Raw genomic sequence first — 22,740 nt, 5'->3', positions numbered from 1 at the left:
CATCCTATAAATATTCTGCATCTTTCCCTTCTTGCTTGAACTTTTGGAACAATTCAGGACAGACTGAAAGGAGCCTATAACCTATTATCTCCATGTTATAATAAGGCTTTGTCCAGTGTCCACTTATTTGCAACCTATTAATCTGTCACAATAGCACATCAATATTTCCTCATCATAACCTTTTTTTATGATGAACAGATAAGGTTAGTTGTGTTATGTATATATTACCACTGTTAATACTTCAGAGAGATGCACGCTGCTCCTCTGATTAAAATGATTAAAACAATACCAGGAGGCGATAGATTATATAATATTATTTCCCCCAGTGCTGACCCCATTACTCTTCAAACATTCTGTAAGCAGAAACATAGCAAGGATCCTCAATACAAGTCCAGGATGAAGGCTGTTCTTGGACTCCTAAGCACCCGTATTATCTATTTTACCATGCAGTCCCACCTCTTTTCATCATTATGCTGCTCATAAAACTGACTTCTATAACACTGTGAAGGAGTCTTCTCCAAATTCTGGGCATGTGGGAAGGGGTGTCTCAACCCAGAGTAAAGCCAGGTTAGGAAATATATTACATATATTACATAATGATACTGGCCTCCAGCTTTTCCATATAACTTTATATTTGGAAATACTATTCTTTTTCTTTCTTTTTTTTTTTTTTTGTGTTGAAATTGAATTCTGCAATTCTTAGCAAAACTGATAGATTTTTTTTATTTTTAACTTTGATAACAGCTGCAGGACTAATTGCTTTGTTACCTCTTCTGTCCAGCAGCACTTTCTTTTCTCTCCCCCCTATTTGTGTCTGAAATGGAGCTGGTGTCAGTTCAAAGACAAGGCCAGTGGCCTACTGGGACATGCTTACTGTTCACTTCTTCCAGTTTTTAGGGGATGGCATTTCTCATTCCCTGATGAAAGGAGCTCATTGGGGTCAACCCACTACTGTGCTTATCCCTGTGAGATGCAACCACTGAGGGATGTTATTTGCAAAAGACAGTCCCCACAGAGTAATTGAGATTATTAAAACTTGTTTTTTTGGAAGAAAATATCCAATTGAGCTTTTAAAGGAGTGAATGTTGAGAAGGATTTGACTGAGGGCACATCTCATTCTAGTGCTTTGGGGTGTCCTTGCTTCCCTCTGCATATGTTGTCTCTTCCTGCTTTCTGTGATTGCTGTTGCTTTAGAAGCAGCTTTAGTAGAAGTATTGTGAAGATACCATTTCTAAGAAAACATGGTAAACAAATTTTGCTGAGAGAAGTTGTGGATGCCCCATCCCTGGAAGTGCTAAAGATCAGGCTGGATGGGGCTTTGAGCAACCTGGTCTAGTGGGAGGTGTCCCTGCCTATGACAGGGGGTTGGAACTAGATGTTCTTTAAGGTCCTTTCCAACCCAAACCATTCCGTGATTTTATGAATACCTAGCTTTCTCTTCCTTTTGCACATCCAGTTATCTTGTTACAGTATAGCAGCGATATCTGTGTTTTTCCCACTCTGGTATAACTTGAAAACTGTCAGTGACATTTATGATGCAGTTACTTTTGGCAGACATTGGTTCTCCACGTTAGACCCACACACTTGTATAAACAGGACTGGCTTCAAGCTGTGTTAAATATAATCACTTAGCTACAAAAACAGAAAACAGATATAATGATGAAGATTAAGATTCCAATTTTTTTATAAACACTTTGGGCTGAAAACAAGGGTTTGGAGTAGCGATCACACCCTGCTCACAAGTATTTTCCCCATTAAGTTTTTCACCTCTTGCATCTTTTCCTATTGTTATCTGCTTTCTCTCCGCTAAAGTACATTTTTTTCTACTCTAAAATCCACAGAAACAGAGTCTGCCTAAATCACATCTTAAACACAGAGACACATGACAACAGGAAATATAAAGCAAAACCTGAAATATGACACCACCACTCCATAGGGAAAGGAATATTGAATATTAATTGAAATCCTGGCTTTCCTTGAGCTGCTGCCTAGAAGCAGCTTGATGACTGGCAAGCATAGAACACTGAAAATGTGGAAGGGACACAATCAGCAAAACTATCCAAAGAGTACTTTTGCTTTATTTTGATGTTTGTCTGTAAATGTTTATTCTATGGTATGAGTGAAATAAGAAAAAAGGAAATTAAAAAAAGAGTTTAACAAAAAAAAAATCAGTGTGCTGGGAAAAGAGAAAAAAAGGAGAGAAAGAGAAAAAAAAAGGAGAGAAAGAGAAAAAAAAGGAGAGAAAGAGAAAAAAAAGGAGAGAAAGAGAAAAAAAAGGAGAGAAAGAGAAAAAAAAGGAGAGAAAGAGAAAAAAAAGGAGAGAAAGAGAAAAAAAAGGAGAGAAAGAGAAAAAAAAGGAGAGAAAGAGAAAAAAAAGGAGAGAAAGAGAAAAAAAGAGGAGAGAAAGAGAAAAAAAAGGAGAGAAAGAGAAAAAAAAGGAGAGAAAGAGAAAAAAAAAGGAGAGAAAGAGAAAAAAAAAGGAGAGAAAGAGAAAAAAAAGGAGAGAAAGAGAAAAAAAAAGGAGAGAAAGAGAAAAAAAAGGAGAGAAAGAGAAAAAAAGGAGAGAAAGAGAAAAAAAGGAGAGAAAGAGAAAAAAAGGAGAGAAAGAGAAAAAAAGGAGAGAAAGAGAAAAAAAGGAGAGAAAGAGAAAAAAAGGAGAGAAAGAGAAAAAAAGGAGAGAAAGAGAAAAAAAGGAGAGAAAGAGAAAAAAAGGAGAGAAAGAGAAAAAAAGGAGAGAAAGAGAAAAAAAGGAGAGAAAGAGAAAAAAAGGAGAGAAAGAGAAAAAAAGGAGAGAAAGAGAAAAAAAGGAGAGAAAGAGAAAAAAAGGAGAGAAAGAGAAAAAAAGGAGAGAAAGAGAAAAAAAGGAGAGAAAGAGAAAAAAAGGAGAGAAAGAGAAAAAAAGGAGAGAAAGAGAAAAAAAGGAGAGAAAGAGAAAAAAAGGAGAGAAAGAGAAAAAAAGGAGAGAAAGAGAAAAAAAGGAGAGAAAGAGAAAAAAAGGAGAGAAAGAGAAAAAAAGGAGAGAAAGAGAAAAAAAGGAGAGAAAGAGAAAAAAAGGAGAGAAAGAGAAAAAAAGGAGAGAAAGAGAAAAAAAGGAGAGAGACAGAAAATATTACAGTTTTTATTTTTAAAAAGGATCTTCAGATGTTAAAGCACCTCCCACACAATCCTCCAAAGTACTGGGTCATTTTAGTGCTTGTTTGAAAGTTAAAAAAATTATCCCAAAGAAGGAAAACAAAACAAACACAGACACAAAAATCCACCTCTGCTCTTTGAAAACTGACACTAAAAGCATGGAAGTGTTTTTTTCTTACAACAGAGGTCAAAACAGCCTCATCACTCCCCCAGCATTGCCCAAACTTGAACTCACTAAAAAATGCTTCCTGAAATTCAGAAAACCCAGTTGCATATTACATGAACATCACAAGCTGTAACAAGAATTTAACTTGCTTTGCATTTGTCTTTGTAATTCCAGCCTTTAGTTTAGACAAAAAACAAAAACAAAAAAACTACTGCACCAAACAGTAATATTAAGCATTGTGTTACCTCCCAATTAGTTGTAGTTCTGGGGGTACTCAGACTCCAAGAAGGACTGAAGGACAAGCTCTTTAGGTGCTGCTTCTACTGAAGGCATCTCTCCAACAGTTACCTGGGTATGAACTTGTCTAATGCACTTCCCAAGCACACTTGAAAAGTTCTGACCTGAATTTGGTGCTGCTTTTAGTACAAGCAAGCAGGTTGGTATGAACAGATAAACTGAACTGATAAGTTGATTGACACTGTTGTGTGACTGTGATGTGGAAGAGTAGTTACTTTTCTTCTGCATTCCCATAATTTCCTATATTTGCCTGAAAGAACATGGTGTGCCTATAGAGTTATGCTCCCAGCATCCCTCCAAAACCCACCTGGAAAGGCAAGGGTTATCTTATACCTGGTAGGCAGGTATATCCCACACCTGAAACAGGTTAGTCCATCTAGCAGTAGATCAGATGTTCTTAGAGCAGAAGATATGTTTTAGGAGATTTAAGTAAGAGTTCCATGAAGATCATGTCTTAGTTGGTTGATTATAAGAAAGGCATTAACTACTGAACAGCCTCTAAGAATTTGTTTAAACTGTAAAATTCATAGCAAATTTCACTGAAACGTTCTGAGCAAGAATTGAATAATACTTCAGGATCCTTTCTAGCTGTTTTTATGACCTGGGTATCAATTCAATTGTAAGTTGTGTTATTATTTCCTTAATGGATGAAAATATTCCAAATTTCATAGCAATATAGTTCAATATTTGAGTATTCCAGAGGGTTATTTTCCCTGTGATCCAATTTGCTCTGTTGATGAAGAGGAACATGTGTGGTTGTTATTACTAGAGAAAGTACACACTTTTTATTGATGGCACTACTTTAGTTTGCCTGGTTTTGGAAGACATGGATTTACTTAGGGAAGATCCAGATGCAGATGATTAGATGAAAGGGAAAGCTACCAAAAACAATAGGATGAGTCTAAATCTGTGGAGCCACCATAATATATCTGCGTATCTGGATTGCTATTCTCTCATAATGAGTAACAGGACCCGGAAACCCTTTAACATATGTTGCATTCATAGTGAATCAACCCAAGGTTTTACTCATATCCTTTTTATACTTTCATAAAACAAAATTTGGATCTGGTTCCAGCAATTTAAAAGAGTTTTATGGCAACTGAGTCAAAGAATTTGGCATGTTTTGCAGGTTGGAAGGCCACTGGACTGTTTTGCAAAATCTCTTCTAATGTCTTAGTAATAATGAGGTAACAGTAACAAGCTTTTATGTGTTGCAAAAGTAGGGTTCTTTTTAATTTTTGAGTATTTAGAGGCTATTCACTCTCTAGGAGATTCCTGTCTTTTTTTTCTTGCATTTAAAATGATAGATACTCTGTACGGATAATATTTCAGGAGTCCATGGGAGATTTCTTACCTTTTTTTGACATTTAAATTGAGATGGATGATTTGGACTGTTTTGTTAGTGTCTTTGTTCAGAAAAGCTTGTTTAGAAATAATCGCAAAAATTTTTGGCCTCCTTACTTGTAAAAATTAGCAAAAAATAATGATAAGTGTATACTGGTTTTCTAATCTTGAACTAAGTTTTTCTGGGGTGTAACTGCAAGAGAGTATAGGATAGAGTTTGTATTTTTAATATAAGGGTCAAGAAGGTGCATAGTGCTTTTTCTGACCTCTCTGGAAATTGTGGGATTGTCATAACATCAAAAAAGTCTCACCACTCTTCCTTCAATACATAAAAGTGACTGTGAACAACCATGTCCAAACATTGAACGTTGCTGACATGTTTGGCATAAATAACAGGGTGTTTTTTTCTATTAAATTTGCTCCTTAGCTTTCTTCGGGTATGTGTGTTTTTTGGCTGTAAGTATTAATGATTCCCAACAAGCAGAATCAGTCACTGATTGTGCACTTTTCCAGAAGTGCTGAGATGAGAAATGAAGCAACAAAAATGGAAGAGGACAAGGAACTGATTTCTCACTGCCACTGTATTGTGCTTAAAATTTTAGGAATACATCTGGATCTTCCTTAGATGAGAGTAGAGCAGGGAGTAAATTCATCAATGTTAGCAGAATTGTATGTGTTTGAAGTTGCTGTGTAAAAAGTGTTAGTTTACTTACTCCATGATATCAGCTAATTTGACACATTACAACCTATTTACTTTGTGTTCATACCTGTAGTATTTATATTATCCAGTAGGTGTATTTAGTGTCTATATTTGAAAAGATGAAGAGTTTGATGTGATGGCTTGAAGAGGCATGTCGGCAGTGTGAGCACTTCTGGCACTTTAATTAGAGGACTTCAACTCATTGTAGCACTTGTGAAAATAAGATGGCAATGTGTTAATGTTTTCAGAGATGTTAAATTGTATAAACATGGGCTGTACTGAAAGACCATGAGGAACCTGGGACTAAAATGCTGCAATCTAAATCTCCAGCCTCCCCTACATGATCATTGAAACTACTGGTTCCTGATTTTTAGAGGAATAAATCTTGAAAACAACCAGGAACACAAGCAGCATTATTCCATTTTTACATTAGCTTAAGTAGAGCTGGAGTTACACTGAACTCTTCTTGTACCCACCCAAAAGGTTACTTCTTGGCTAGTAGTGAAACTATCCATTTTTTGTTCTTATAGACCTTGTGACTCAACAATAATCTGTGAGTAGCCTTGAGGCTTTGACCTCCTCATTATCTGGTATCTGTCAGACATGTATGCCGCTGAGACACATGCCAGCTCTCTTTTGGGTTTCGTATCCCTTCCTTTCTTTATACTATCAGGATTAAAATATGCTTGTGATCTGGTGTGCAGACCAGACTTCCAGGTTGCCTGGGCATTGTGTTTCATAAGCAACCGATATGCATAAATGCAACTACTCAGAAAGGAAGAGTGCTTTCTCCTTCATATTTTTGAGAGTTAACAGCACTTTAGGGAAAACTAATGTTTGTTCAGCATATTAGTATTTTGTCTGAAATTGGTAAGTCCTTTATTCCAGTTGTTATTCTAGGTGATTAATTTATCACTTTTTTTACCCTCTTTTTTTTCTTTATCAGCTGTTAGTTTCTGTGAGCATGTTTATTTGCAGGATATGAAGCACATTACTGCTGGAGCATTAAGAAGGAATTAGGTCCAATAACAGCAACAGACTTTCAGAAGTTAGAAACAAAGAAGTTAGGGAAAGCAGAAGAAAGAGCAGACTTAGACTAACCTTTAGTGTTTAAAGAAAGCTGTATTTACCTCAAAGCCTGTCATTTAAAATATATAATAGTAGATCATCATACAGTTCCCTCTTTGTTTTTGTTATATTTTTAGTTTTGATTACTCTCTTTTTGGTGACATATAATCTGAAGTAATTTTAACTAGCACTCACATCATAAACAATCTCTACAGGTTTTCTGTTCTTGCAATTTATATTTACCAAATACTCATTTTCTTCAAACAGTTTTGGTTTATTCATAAATTATTTACTTATATCAAAACAAAATGTGAAATTGGGTGTGGTTTCATTAGATGCTCAAGAATGAGATAAGAAAGCTGGACCACACAATCATCCTCGGGAACTGTTCTGATTATTATTTTATATTATAACATGCTCTTATTGAATATCTTTTTGATCGGTCACCAAACCTTCCCTGAACTTTTAAGACCTGAAACTTGAGTCAGGCATGTCATTAGAAAGATTATAGTCAAAATTTGGAATAAGATTAGAATTTTATGTGGATTTGACTTTGTGGCAATTCTTTTTTTATTATTATTATTTTTAAATAATTCCTTAAACCAATAAATCTATTACTAAGTTCAGTTTTGAAATAAAAGAAATGGTTTCTGCCAGCTCAGCTAAGATTTTTTCCTGTTTTCTCTCTGAATATAAAGATGAGTATTCATTTAATGCCCATTTGAAGGGACGCAATTAGTAATAGGATACACTGTATTGTTCATCTTTGGGTTATTAGTTGAAATCCAGCCAGCTTCAAAGCTATTAACATGGTTGAGGCTGTTAGTAGCTACTGCGAAATGAGCTGGAAGTCTCATGCAGCTATTAATAGGCATCTACAACAGTCATGCTGCAACTGGTGTAGAAAATGTATTTCTAGTTGGTGTAATTAAATACATGAATAACAAAATAATGCAACTTCCTAGAATGTGAGAAATTTTTTTTACCTAGATTTTATTTTATTTTTTCTCCAAATCACATTTGAGGTCTGTTAGTGCAGCATCCTCTGAAGTTTTCCATTATGTTATCATGATATTCCTGTTGGGCTTCTAAAAAGAAGTCATCAGTTTTCAAGACTGAGGTACATTTTAGACATAGTAGACTAACCTCACTATAATTACTGTCTCCATGCTTGAAAGTAACCTTGAGATGAATATAACTTTGATTCAGAATGGAAAGGATGTAAGAACTGATTCTTTCTACACTAAAATAAGTATGGAAGGCAAACATGACAACATGCAGAGAAACCAACTTAACATCCAATCCTTCAAGTGATGGTAATGTATTCTTAGCAATAAAATAACCTCACTTCATTTCAGCCCATTTTGTAATTTTGGGGGAATTATCATAATGAAAATAATGTAAGTATTGTCAATGTGCTATAACTGTCAGCAAATGCTACTGAGCCCTGTGGCTGTTCATCAAAAGGCTTGTTCTGATGGCATGAGACTACTGCACAAAGATCTCTGTGTGTACTTCACAGTCCAGGCATTGGCATTCAGATAAATGAATTGAAACAGATTAAGCTGAAAAAAAATAAAATATATATATATATAACATTGTAGTTGCAAAATTGTAGAACTAAATGTGTTGAAGTTTAGACTTGTTAATGGGATGTGATCTTTTACAACCATAGATAGTAGAGGGAAAAAATTATTTGCAAATTAGACATGTCCCTCAGTTAACTTACAGAGACATTTTTAGCCTGAAGACAGTCTTTGGCATTGGACGGGAGGACTGAACCACATGAAAGAGACTTGCAGTAGTTTTCAACCAGTGAGACTAAGAAGAGACAGGGAGCGCACTGCCTCTTTGTCTTGACTGAGCAGGAGCAGTGCTGGGACTGTGGAGAAAGATGCTCCCTTTTTCTGGAGCATGAGTGATAGGTTGAAAAACAAAACAAAACAAAAACAAAACCAACCAAACAAAAGAAAGCACTTGAAGATCTGTAGGACACATTCTCAGTCCCCAGCAGAAGTTGTTCAGTGCCTCATGAGATGCAACTTGACCAGGATCAAATCTGTAGTTTCCAACAGACAGTGACTGAATAGCTAGCAGGAAGTATTTAATAAAAGCTTAAGAATCTGTTCCATGAAGACAGCTCATAATTATCTCTGTCTTAACAAAACATTCTCTTAAAATAATGATGACCTGCTGAACTGCTTATCATACAGAATTTAACTCTACCCTCTTTTGTAATTTATTAAAAGAAATTCAGGGTGGTACAATTGAACAAATATTGGAAGAATGCACTTTTTAAATATACATGGGTTTTGTGATTAAACCTGATTATCGAGAGATTGAATTCTTGACTTCAGAGTAAGACATTAGCAAGCAGAACAAAAAGAAGTTGGAAATTTAGTAGCTGCAGCGTCATTGTAAAATTAAAGTCAGAAGTCCTGAAGATTACAGCACCTGACTGGACTGCTTTCCCAGTGACTTTGTTGGATTTGTGATGGATGCACCAGATCTTACAATTGTGCAGCTGTATGGTGAGTTGGTTCTTATTCAAGGAAAATGAATCCTTCCATTTGCACTGAACTGAGGCACTCTGCAACTATTCAGTCTAGATCTTTTTATAGGGGAAAAGGCAGAAATTGAGAGTAGAAAGTGGGATCAGGGCAGCTCCACTCTTTCCCAGAAGTCCACAAATACAATGCAGGAAGAGCAACAAGAAATTGCATTTTTAGGTAAATGTGTCATAGGAGGACAATTCAGGTTAACTTTGGGGTTTGCTACAGGTTCTACAGATCTGTTCAGAGAAACGTTTCCCATGTCTGAAAGAAAGAGAAGTCTTTTTAGAACTCTTTGTTTTACTACAATTGTCTCTCTCATGTAACGGGGATTTTTTTGAATGTTAAACCATATAAAAGGAGTACATTGTCGTATTTGCTCTAAGACTATGTCCAAATTAATATTTTTATTTTATTTTAAAAATGTTCCAAGCCAAAGGCAAAATGCCCCAAATTAGCTTATAAGAAATATAACCCAAAGAAAAAACTGTTCCCTGGATGCAGCCCAGCTCTGGGAACAGAGGGAATTAGATTATCTTCCTAACTGGCACCAGGTCCTACACAGCATTTGGCAGATTAGTTGGGTCAGACTTTAGGCATAGTGTTTATGATTAAGTGGATAGGCTCTGGTTTCCAAACATACTAATAATATATAATGATATTTTAACTGATATTAAGGGCCAATTCTCAAAAGTGCTGAAAACTTTGATCTTCTGGGGAATTTCAAAATGAATCAATGTGATTCATTAAAAAAACAAACAAACAAACAAAAATGTAAATACTGATGTAAAGATACAGACTTCAGTATCATTCTATTTCCAAAATTATCCAAAGGTGTTGTAATACCAAAAATTAATAGGCATTAAAAAATATATATATATATTATTGTTAAAAAGGTACAAACCAGCCAAAAATAATACCAAAATGTTCTTTTTTTTTTTTCCCCCTCCATAAATAAATAACTTCAGTATAAACACTACAGTTAGGAAGATAGTGCAAGTTGAAAAAAACTTTATGTAATTTATTTTGAGATACAATTGAAATTAATTTCTGCTTTAGAACAAAAGTTTAGAGGAGGAAAAATGGAGTTTATCTTACGGCAGATGATTTTAATATACTTTTAATGAATCTGACTCGTAGCATACTCATTCTTCTGGAGTCTTACTGGAGACTGCCAGGGCAGAAAGTTCCTGAAAAGTCACACTTCCTTCTGGATATGAGTAATAATGTGTGTGTTTATTTAATGAAAAAAATCTTTTATTTTTAAAAACTAAATAAAAGACTTCTTCAAAGACAAGAAGCTGGCAAGAAGCAGATATTTGCTAGTAAAACACACATGAGGTTTCCAGAGCATCTTTTTCTAATATTTAATACTGTATCATTCTGAGGTGAAATAAAGTGTTGTGCCTTGAAGGCATGAAGAAATAGCTCTGAAACACAGACTATAAATGAGGAAACCTTCTGACTCTATCTCAGTAGCTCAGGTTGGTGGAGTCTTATGTTTTGGCTTGATAAAAGACTTTTGAACTGGTCTTTGGTTCTCAAAGGTTTTCATAAAAATGCTTTTGTCAGTGTACTGACCTGGAATGGAGGAAATGGGAGCAAGGAGAAGATGTGCCCCATCCACCTCCTACACGTGCCGGAGCTGAACAAGCCTGTCCCCAGGCTGGTGGCACTCTGTGGGCATCCCCAGGTGCCTGCTGCCCATGCTCGGTGCTTTCCAGCTTTCTGTCCAGACGGACCATGTGACTGGCACGGTGTTGGTGGCCTCTCACCACTTTGTGTGATCCTGCTGTGTTTGGTATGTTGTAATCTCGGTGTGGAAGGACGGAATGATGGAAGGATAGGAAGCAGAGCAGATAACCTACTCCTCATCATGGCATTCAAGTCCTGCTGAGGAAATGATCATCTAACCCTTCACAACCTTCAGCAGAAGGGGCTGTGAGGCTGAATTCAAATGAGTCTGAAGCTCTTAAGGACCCTTTGCTGTGATATACGTATGTGTTTATATACAACTGTCTTATACTGGAGGGTCTCACAACAGCTTGATTAACAGGAATACGATGTTACAAATAGGGAAACCTTGTACTGATGCATCTGGTTCCTTTCATCCATCCCATTTGCTGCCAGGGGGAAGTTGGTGGCTATCACATGCAATTCAGGATATCTTTCAAGCAAAGGGTGTAGCTGAATGTGTGCACTCACACCAGGCTACTACCTAAATGCCTGTCAAAATTACAGTTTACCTGCTTTAATGTACCTAGGTCTTACTGTAGAGGAGACTTCTGTTTTCATGAGCAGAGCATATTCTTTCCCAATGCCAAAATAAATAAAGGGTAGGAAAGAGGGATGAAACAGAGCTAACGAAGATTTTTCTGCTGAGTGGATGTTTGGATTGTAAACTCTACAGGGGTTTGGACTGTATCCACACTTGTGCTCGAGGAGGCTGATCTCACTATCAGTGGCCAACAATAAATAAGGTTTTGCAAAGAGAATAAATAACGCTTTGCAGAGAGAGATAAGGGTGAAGCCTGTCCAAAACCAAAAGGCAGCAACAAGTCTCATAAATAGGTGCAGAATTCATAAGAAGACACAAAAGTACAATGCTCTGAGAAAACATGCACAGAATTTAATAGAATTCAGTGAAAGACAAAATAAATAAATAAATAAACCAAGGCCCAGACAATTAACTGCAGTCAGCTTTCTCCCTTGTCATCTCTGCTGTCCTCTCTGCTGATTCCCTGGCACCAAGACATGCTCCCAATGTAGGAGCCCAAGAAAATGAAGGCAGAAATAGAGACAGTAGGAATCAAACACCATCAATATGATGCCAAAGCAAATGCAAAGCTTTCCTCATATCTACCCTTTTCTGAGTGCATTGTTGCCAGAGATCCACCTCATCTAACAAAATGCACAAAACAGCATGCCTCAGTCTGTGGTGATCTTGTCATAGCCCCCCCTTCAGGAAGTTTCTTCTTCACCTACTGATAAACGGAGAGCCCTATTTGGTCTTTGTCCTACCCAGAATTATTAGCAAAATGTATATTCTCTGCATCTTTGCTGACTTTTTACTATTCATAAATTTCACATGAAAATTTGATGCAGTCTTAAACAAAAATTCCTTTTGTCTGTTGACTTTCAGTTTTATTATCTCCTTGCTCTTCAATTATTCAGACAAGTAAATAGGAGCATACCAATGTTGTGTTTTACATCATTATCATTACACTTTTGCCTTTCCTAAAACAAACAGCTTATGTTTTTGATATTTTCTCTGAAGCAAGTTTACCTGGTCTTTTAAGCATTTTAATCATCTGTATGTGGGTGCTGTGAGCAGCATGTAGCATTATAAAAATCAGTGTTTTTTTCTGTTCCATCGTTTACATTCCCTGTTCTGTTGCTGAATGTGGTACGTGAAATAGACATGTTCACTGAATTTACCCTTTTGTCTGTTGGGATGGAGTTTGGACTTGAGGGAATGACATGGAGCTGGGACAGGGGAAGGTCAGGCTGGGTGTTAGGAAGAGGTTCTGCACCCAGAGGCTGGTTGGGCACTGGGACAGGCTCCCCAGGGCAGTGGTCACAGCATCAAGCCTGCTGGAGTTCAAAAACCATTTGCCATGGCTTGCTCTCCTCCTGGCTCTTCCACTTAGAGACATGCTGAGGAAGAGCAGGAGGGAACAAGGCAGGAGCCCTCAGCCCAGAAGATCTTGTCAGAATGGGCATTTTGTGGTTGCTCGTGGGTAGACATGAACAACCTTTCCCAGCAGCATCAGACAAACCCACAGCTAAGGCACCCCGCATGTAAAAAACAGCTTTTCCGAGCTTCTTTTTTATATACTTCCTTCCAATTTTCCCCTTCACAGACAGCATTTTTAAGGTTTCTACCATCTGCATTGCCTCACAGCCCTTTTTCATTGATTTATTTTTACTCTACTTAAAGTTCTTAGATTACTTAGCTTCATATTGTTTACTTTCAAGTGGGAAAGGCTTGAAGATATGTATTTATTTGTTCATTCTGAGAGACCTCACCATTGCTTAGACCACCTAGAAGTTTAAATCCTCTCAGGGTACCTATGACCTCTTCTGTGTCATTTACTCAAAGGAATAGATTGCAAGTGGGGTTAAATAGCATCTTTTTTCTTCTAAAGCAGGGAAAGTTAGAAAGGACTGAGGGAGTAACATACATTTGGTTGCTTGCTGGCAGAACTTTGGGATCATACTCTGGTCACCTATGTTTGCAGCACTTTTTCTTATTGCCATAATTTCATATTTGTGTGGTTGAGAAGTCATTAAACTGTAAATTTGCATATACAAGAATTCTTATGTTGTTTTCGTGTGCCTGGTTTAAAAAACAAAGCAAAACAAAACAAAACAGTATAATGGTGTTTACTCTAATGTGGTGTCTTTCTTTAGTAGATATCAAGGCTGATAACAAAAGGGATTAAAATAATTATTTCCAGTGATGGGGGGACCTAGAGGGTAGAGAGGAGATACCACTCTCTTCAGTGCATCTCACATGAAAAAGCTGCAGCTGATCTACTGAGTCCTCCAGTATCTTCCTTTTAGTCCTCTCCTTTCAGGAGAACTAAGGTGTTGGAGCACAGCACACCATTTGATTACTTTCTAGGCTTTCCACATAGACTGCAGCCAGGATTTTTTCTTCTCAGAACAGGTATTTGAGAAGTTATTGAAGCAAAACTGATTGCCCCAGTGTTTGGATGGATTCTCTATCTTACGGTTAAAGAAAGCAGTCGCACCTGGGGAAGTGTTTTGTCCTCAGCTAAAAATCAGTATATACGGGGCTTGCATGACACTACCTGACAAAATACTGCTTTCCAAGCTTGAGATATTTTCTGAAAAAATGCCATCTGATTGTGATAATTGCCAGAGAACAACGTTTTTAAGGTACTGTTGCTGAACCTAAAATTTATGACAGGATCCCAGTGAACCCTGTTCTCTTCCCTTTTAATTTGAAGCTCTGTTGACAGCACTGCTTCATTGATCAGCTGCATGGATCATTGCACTGTGGCCTTACAGAGCACACTTTTGGAAACTGCCACCAGAGCTCAACAGTGCGACATTAGCTCATGATTTGCTACGGTTAAGTAGTGCTCCCAAAGGACCAGGGTACTGGAGTGAGTTTTCAGTAATCTGCATTCATTTCTGGCTTTGCCATTTATTTTTGTAGTGGTCTTAGGTAGTTGCTTTTCTCCACAGTCACTTAGCTGTTGCTCTTTTTTCCTTAAAGAAAGATGATAATTGGCAAAAGTACTGATGAGGCTTTGGAGTAACTGCAATCCTCAAGTTCCACTTAGCTGTCTGAAGCTGCATTTTTATGCCTTGCTTTTTCCTTCTGTAAAGTGAAGATATCAACACTCCAATCTGAAACCTCCTAAGCTGGGAGGTTTAATGAATATTCATGCAGTACTCTGAAGAATAAGTGCATAAAAATTTTCCAAATAGTAATCACACCTGCTGGCTTTTATTTCAAGCCCCTTTCTATCCTTCTTCTTTCATTATTTAAAATTAATTCTGTCTGTGCCGCAGAACTGAGGGCATGCCTTGGAATTTTATAATGAACATTTTGGAGTTGTGCATGTGGTTTGCTTGTTTATGATGATGATTTTCACCTCTCATTTTACTCCTCCATGTTCTTGTTTCATTGTTGTAGGCTGAACTGATAGGAGTGGGATACAGCTTCACTGTATACTGTGAAATAATTTTCTAAGTGTCATCATTGCTGAGAATTATGCCAGCCCCATGTGTGCAGGCTGCACGCTGGCACGTGCAGCAAGCAGCTGGGGGGTAGTGGAAGAGGGAAGATGTGTTGGCATGGCTTAGCGTTTTCATTCCAAAACATTTATTCTTTCTCAGTGCAAGAGGGTAAAAAATGAAATCCAAGTAATTTTAATTAATCCATGCTGCAAATTATGACTGGCTTGGCTTGAAACCCTATCCTATTCCTCACCACTCTTGGACCTAGGTGAGCAATTTGTCTGCAGGCTAGTGCAAGCCAGGAAGGTAGTTCTGGGGACCGAATGTGGCCATGACGGTCCTGCCGGGCTGGCCTTCTTGGAGTCAGTGTGGTCACTGTGTGGTGAAACTGGGTGTCTCCCCGAGCCTGCGGCACTGCAGCCTCCTGCTCCGTGTCAGGATAATTCGGTGAGGGGCCCCGGGGGCTGCAAGCGCTGCCAGGACGGCTGTCAGCGTCTGACTTCTCGCCAGCGGCGTGAGGCAGCTTGGCGCTGGAGAGCGGGGAGAGGCTGGAAAGGAGAAAGTCGTGAATGCTTACATGGTTCTGCCATCAGCATCGTCATTACTATTATTTATTAGGCAGCTGTACATCTGGTCAAGCCGTGCTGCAGCATGCACGGAGCCAGGTCCTGCCCTGATCCACAGGGCTGTGGTTCTGGGAGAGCCCTGCAGCACCAGGGAAACCTGCCAAGTGGTATAGACGTTTATTAATGAAATTAAATGCTATTAAATATATTAATAGCGTAATAGGATGTTCTGTGCATTTTAAATATTTTTATCTAATTCTCTAATGCAAATACCTAACCATTTCGTAAAATGTATAGTTTGTTTTGTTTGTTTGTTTTCAGGTTCAGCGAAAGTTTATGGCTTTAAAAAAAAAAAAATCCTTAAGGCCTTCCCACCACATCCAGGTCACGTGACTCAGATCCACATTTTAGTTACAAAAGCCAGAGACAAAAATAGCCAACATTGTCAAAAATGGATAGAGTTAGTCAGATAGCCGGGGAGGGCCACAGTATGATTTGGATTTTCAGATGTGCTGAGGGTTGGAGATTATCTCAGCAGCCGTTGGCACTGGGAGAACTTTGCCTTTAATGGGAATGGTTAGACAAATGCTGAGCAGCTCTGAAATTTTGTCTCAAACAGAGGATGGTACACACTCAAGATGGATACAGTTGGGTCTGTAGGGCTAATTGGGAGCTATAGTGCAGCAGTGGTGGTGTCACCAAGTTTGTACATTTGGAGAGCTGCAGAACACGCAGTTTACCCCTTCATTGCTGGTGTTCCTAGGAGGGAACATGAAGTTCTCCTGCTTTAGGATACGCACAAAACTGGCCCCACGTGCAGTGTGGATGGGACACTGGCTGCATGCCTGTCCTGTCCATCCCCGGACGGAGAAACCGCATGATTCTTACAGGCACAAATTTCCTGCTGTTGCCTGATACCAGAATAAAAGCGATTTCTAAGCAGCCTGAATTTGGGACTGCAGTCCCATGAGGTTCCACAGAGCATCAACATAAGATAAATGTAGTCTGTATGCTGCTGTTCCACCATGAAGTTATTCTAGCGTAGCTAGGCGTTGCACCTCAAACCGTCATCATTCCCCTGCTCCAGCCATCAAGTAGATATGCCAGCACAAAGAAGAGGTGGGAAGAACAGCCTAGGCATGGGAACGGCACATGTGGCTGCTCCTCTTGGTGGCATTGAGCCTGCCAGTTTCCCAGCTGTAAACTAGAGAGTGGTGCTCTGCAGCCCAAAAGAGTGGCAAGAAAAATGAGATACTTAATGTGTCTACGGTACCTTGAGAGCATAAATTGCTTTCTAAAAGTTAAGTGATGAATTATTTGCTCTCCTCCTCTCACCTGAAAAATTTCAAAGGCTTTTTTTAGAATCCATGCTAATTTGTTTCTTGATTTGGCTTTTCACCAGTTTGCCATTTGGAATGAAAAGAAAGGATAATATGCTTTTTTTTTTTTTTTTAGTATGTCTTTTAAGAAAAATTAGTTGTTGGGGGGGAGGAAGCATAATCACAAGAAAAGAGATTAAAACAGCACAGAAGAGAAAACGTACTTAGCACAAATGCATGTTTGTAACATTCCTATAGACAAAACATTGTACTGAGATAAACCTTTTTGTTTTTCTTGAAGGAATACCGTTAAGGTTCATGGATGCTGGTTGTCCCATCTCTCTCTTCTTTTGCTTCTCTTACTATGGGATCACCTGGCCTTTTTGAAGCACCTTTCTGCCACTCTCAAATGGTCTAAAACAAAGGCTTATTTAAATAGTTTCCATTTTCCCTGGCCTTTTCTGCCTTTTGCCAGCTGTCTGTCATTGGTTTGCTGGTGGGCGGGTAATGGAGATCATCTCGCATTATTTTTCTGCTAATGTGTATGCACGTCATGAGCCTCTGCAAACAGGGGGACAGAACTGGAGAGGACTAGGACACAATGGAGCATTTTATCCTTTCTTACAATTTTGTTGGTTTTAGCACCTTATTCACTATAACCATGGTGCTCAAAGTATAGTTTAAAAAAATTATTGGCAACTTTATTCTTAGAAGGTTTCTTCACTGCATTTTATAACTTCAAACAGGAGGTAGTGCTGTTTTGTTTATATATACATTTTTCTGAAATTCCTCTAAAATCTAAGAAAGTGGATTTGGCTGCTTTCTTTCTTATTGTAAATGATTTCTAACTCATAAGAAGAGGCTGTGAATGATGACGAATACATGTTATAGGGTTAAAATGTTCTTACTAAGAGGCTGTTTAAAAATACGTAGTTTGCTAATGTTCCTATAAGCATTTTCCAGTGTGACTTACATGGGAACGAAGGTAAAAGATTTCTATCTCAGAGTTTTTCCCCTGAATTTTGTGAAATTAGTCCTTATGTAAAACCAGGATGTTGTAATTTATATCTAGGGAATACCTCTTTGAGACTTTCTTCAGATTAAAGGCTACAGAATTGGGATTCGTATGAGTATGCTAAGCTTAAGGACTTTTATGACAATATACACTCGATTCTTCTCACATTTTCCCTTTTGCAGTGCAAATCAGATGCAAATAGGAAACTATTAGGAATAAATGAACAAGAGGATAAAGTGAAATTTCAATTGTTTTCTTACTGTCCAAGACTGGCAAACAGCCCCTAGAAATTGGGCTGGGAGATGTTATTTATACAAGCAAGACCAGCCCTGAATTTTCCATACATTTGCTTATGAAAGACCTTTTTGTGTTCTTTGAAAGAGATTTACACTTTATTCATTTACTATTTAACTCTGACCAAAGTACATAGGGGAAGAAGAAAAAGAAGGGGAAAAAGGGAGCAAAGAGTAGTAGTAGGAAGATTCACTTCAATTTGTTTCAGGGTCTGCAATTACAAATGAAGCATTTTGGTCTCTCCTTATGAAGGAAGGAACCTGTCAAATCAGAGGCCATTGTCTCCCCATTTGAGTTGCAAAAAGGGTTGTATGCATAGTCTAATAATTATCTGTAATGTTAAGGAAGACAGATGTAGCATTAACTCCTGATTCAAGCAACATCCGTATTAATTTTCAAGTGAGCAGCAGCAGAAGCAGATGGTGAGATGAGGGAAGCATTCAAATGCTGGCCATCGATAGCTTTTACCTTTGTGTCGTGGATGTGGCTGAAGCTGGGCTGATGGGTGCCCCGGTCGCACCAGCTGCTCCCTGCCCAGCCTGGCTGCGGGGGGCTGCTGCACACTGGTGTGTGCATGGTGGCAGGCGCGACACGTGGTGTTTGTGCTCTGATGCAATGGGATAACATTTATATAGTGTCAGCACATTTTTGATAATACTGAGACCAAAAGATGCAGCAGTCTGCGGTTTCCTAGTTAGGTTATGAGTCTGTGAAAAGCAATGTGCATAAACCCAAGAAAATATGCAAACTTGCTATAAACTAAAATCCTGCTTTTTTTTGTTCTTGGGGGAGGGTGCTGGCTTTTTGCTTTTGAGATCTCAGTGGGAGGATATTTGGCAGTGCATCTTCTTTGTTACTTAGGAATACAGGAAGAACCAGGAAGCACCTTTTGACAAATATTGTTAAACAAGCCATTTGGGAACATATCCAGGAACATAAGGCATGTGTTGGATGGCTTACCGAGCTCTTGGAGAAGCTCATATTGATCAGGATGTTTCCTCAGCCATGACAGAAGTCTGATGAGAAGCGGAGCCACAACCTCCTAATCACAAAATGTGGCTTCCCTTCCTGAGTAATACCACTGAAGTCTGGTCAGAAGTAGTTGCATAATTTGAATGGAGGGTTTTGCTCTGGACTCAATGGTCCATTTTTATCTTCACGGTATACATCAGCTGATAGAAGCAGGCAGTCATGAGGAAAATATGCTGAGGATATGTATAATGTAGCCAAAAATGAAGTTTCTGGGTGCTGTAACGGTGAGAAACTGGTGTTTGTCATGTTGCTCGGTTCGGTGGCAGCACATTTTACAAATGGTAGATTAGCTCATTAACCTTAAAAAATGCCCCCAGACTCATAGTGAGTAAGAGTCCAGGCCGACATCCGTTACAGTTCTCCTGGAATGATTTTTTGCCCTGGACTTTGCTGCCTTGGCTTCTTCAGCCACAGCCATCACTACTGTATACCCCTGGTAATGCTAGCATTTTGGACATAGACCCTCAGAGCTTTGCAATGCTTCTGTACAATGGGAGAATAAGATGTTTTTTCATGTGCCTTTACTGCCATTAGGGACCAGCTCTGTGCAGGAGGATGGAGCCGCAGGGCAGGGCCTGGGCATCACTGCCGAGGGCAGTGCTTCCCGGCCGCCGACCTGTTCTCTCCTGCTCGTTACTACATCCTCCCGCTTTTGGCAAGGCAAACAGGCATCCAACTGTTTGTGTATTTTGCTCCCGTTGTGCAGAAGTGAAATTACTGCTTTTTAGCTGTTAATAACTAAAACACAGATATGTTTTTTTTCTCTGCAACTCATCTTGTTGAGGTTAGTGGAACCGATCAGAAGAATGGGGACTTTTTTTTACCATGGGAAAGTGTGAGCAAGGTCTGGCCTAAAGGTAGATAAAGAAACCAGATGCATGACGAGACACGGCCCAACCGCTCGGTGAGGGAGAATGTGAGGATTATTGTTGAAGGGACTGCTGAAAGAAAGAGGGATTTCATGGGAGTGAGGAGGCTGCTTGGCAGGGAGAAGGGAGGCTGATCCAGACATATGGGGCAGTGTAACCAGATGCAGAAGAAATGGATAATGTGCAGAAAGCAGAAAGCGGCCAAGGGGAGTGAAAACCACAGAGGTAAATTTTGCCTAAGACCTGTAGGTAAGCTGTCTTACAAACCCCCTATCACAAAGAGGGACAAGGGGCATGAGGATCATGATCAGAGTGAAGAGGAAAGGTGTCTACAGCAGCCCAAGAAAGGCAGCAGTTTAATAGTGTTTGTTAAACATTCGTTTTCTGTTTTCACAATAAATTCAAAACACATCTGTCATTAAAATGAAATCTCTACAATACACGAGTATTAGATATATGTCCTAGGTTGCAATGAATTAGTGCATCACAGAAACTAAGAGAACTACACCAGCTAAGGACCCAAGTTTTTAATTGTGTATTTTTCTTTTTCTTCTCTCTGACTCCCCTTCCTTTTTTTTTTCTTTTTTTTTTTTTTGATAGTGGAATTAGCTCATTTACTTATTTCACTAGGTAACCTTAGAATATAAATATAGATTTATGTTTGTTTAGTCTGGTGAGGGAAGTTCAGTTTTAAGCCCAAGTTTTGTATACAGGCAGATCACATATAAACCCAACAGTAGCTAAATAAATTTGTAAGAATCTGCATTTTTTCAAGCAAAAGTTGTTCCTAGATTATCGTTCTCTAAAGAAACATCCCAGCAAACAGAACTAAGAGTGCTGTAGATCACTTTGGTGTCTGACCTAGCACCTCATCTTTCTGCTCATACAGCTCAACACGAGTCTTCAGAGTAACTGAAGTTAGGATGAGAAAGATGAGATTTCCTTTAAAGGACAATGTAGCATCCAGGGTTTAATGTTTCAGGGATCTGCTTGTGCATAAACTTTACCAATTACAGTCATTTGAACCACCTCACAGAGATCCACACTGTACGTTCAGTGATTAAAACAACATACAACTTCAGGACTTTTAAAAAGGAGTTCGTGGTTTTAATTTTATGTCATGACCTGCTAAAGTCTTTTGAAATCTAATGTTCTGATATTTTGTTTTCTGCTTTATCAGTGCTGGAGATAAAATACAACATGTATCAGTACTCAGACTATTGACAGTATATAGCTTTACAATTAATTTATGTCCTGTCTCATTGTTGGTAACATAGTAGTGTCACAACTTCTCACATCAGAGTTGTGGGGTCTAAACCCATTCATGAAAATTGTTCTGGAGTGTTTGTGATCCTTTCTTTGCAACATGCTCACACATATTAGTCTCAGGCCCTCTCACAATAATATTGTCTGACAGTGTTTTGCCAAGGAAGTGAACTTCACATGCATACAGCTGCTTTTCTTTAAAACTATCATAGGCACCTCCAAGCGTTGTCTTAGACTATTTAATTGAGGAAGTGTTCCGGCATATTTTTAAAGCTGGCAGTATGAGTTTTTGTGATAAAATAGCATTTTTGAATTCTCACAAAATCCTCAGCTCAACTGGCAAAATTTCTGTTGACTTACTGAGCCAGCTTATCATTGGTGCAGTTTTAGCACCTCTTTTCTAGTCAATATGAAAAAATGCACTTTTTTGACTTCTTCTTTCTAAGGAAGCATATCATAATTTAGTTTCTTGGACCCACATTTTCATGGTTTTTTTTTTTTTTAAACTGTACTTGCTAAACTTATCTTCTTTTAGAGTGAAAGACTAACCTTCACTTATAAACACATTTATGGAGCTGAAAAAAAAGGGGCCTTGAAGTTTGGTCGTTGGAGCTCCATTAGCAAGTGTGAATTCCACTTTTGGCTCATCCCTCATGTCTAGTTAGTGCATTTGCTGTGGCTCTTCTTTGAGCAGTGTCTGCCCAAGCCCAAGGCAGCTGGACCAAATCCAGGCTACCGGCACTCACTGTGCAGTCGGCACTGATGAGTTACATCAGGAATGTTTGGTCGGTCTTGTTGGGCATGCTGTATAGCATGCACTGAAGGAAGGAACTGAGAGGAGTAATTTGGCTCTGGGTAGCTGAGCGTGACTTGATATATATATATATATACAATTTTTATTTTTATTTTTTGAAAGAAACTATATAATTGAAAGTTGATTTGCTTTCACTGTCTGTGTAGTAATCATGAAGGAAAATCAGAAAGAGAAGGCAAAACCAGGGAGACATTAATCCATTTCAGTGAATTAACTCAAGGGCTACAAGTAACAAAGGGAATTGAAATTCCCTGTTAGATAATCAAAATTTTCTATTTTGTCAGAGCTAGCTGAGTCCACTGTTGAAATGCATTTATTATTATTTTCAGTTGGGAATATGCTTCATGGTTACATTTATGAATTGGGTATATCAGAGGTCCAAGTGAACTGTAGCAAAGTGATGTATGTTGTGTATGTGCATGCTGGAAAAAAAGCTTAGAAGTCATAGCTTAGGAGGAGAGCTGTTCCATGCCACCCATTGATGGATTTGCTTAGCATACAGGGTCTGCCACCAGCCTTACCTCTATGTCACCGAATAGTATGTCCTCACTTTCATTACCTAGCTGGTGCTGCAGATCCTGCTGTCTTATC

The 22,740-nt window shown here is 38.5% G+C and overlaps 1 protein-coding gene across 6 annotated transcripts in view; it reads left to right on the top strand.

The window, feature by feature from the left end:
* The window catches only part of AFAP1 (actin filament associated protein 1), a 120,066-nt gene that overhangs the window by 19,566 nt on the left and 77,760 nt on the right, over positions 1–22,740 (top strand). The window contains exon 1 of one of the 6 annotated variants that reach the window (XM_080592022.1): positions 3,071–4,214. The exons of the other annotated variants lie outside the window; for them this stretch is intronic. The gene's annotated coding sequence lies outside the window, so the exon portion shown is untranslated. Of the gene's footprint in view, positions 1–3,070; positions 4,215–22,740 lie in introns of those variants that run through there. 6 annotated transcript variants of the gene reach the window in all.

Source organism: Anser brachyrhynchus, assembly GCF_964034855.1.
Source record: "Anser brachyrhynchus genome assembly, chromosome: 4".
NCBI classification, from domain to species: domain Eukaryota; kingdom Metazoa; phylum Chordata; class Aves; order Anseriformes; family Anatidae; genus Anser; species Anser brachyrhynchus.
The sequence above is the reverse complement of the archived record's forward strand: the minus strand, read 5'-3'. Positions and strand labels throughout refer to the sequence as shown.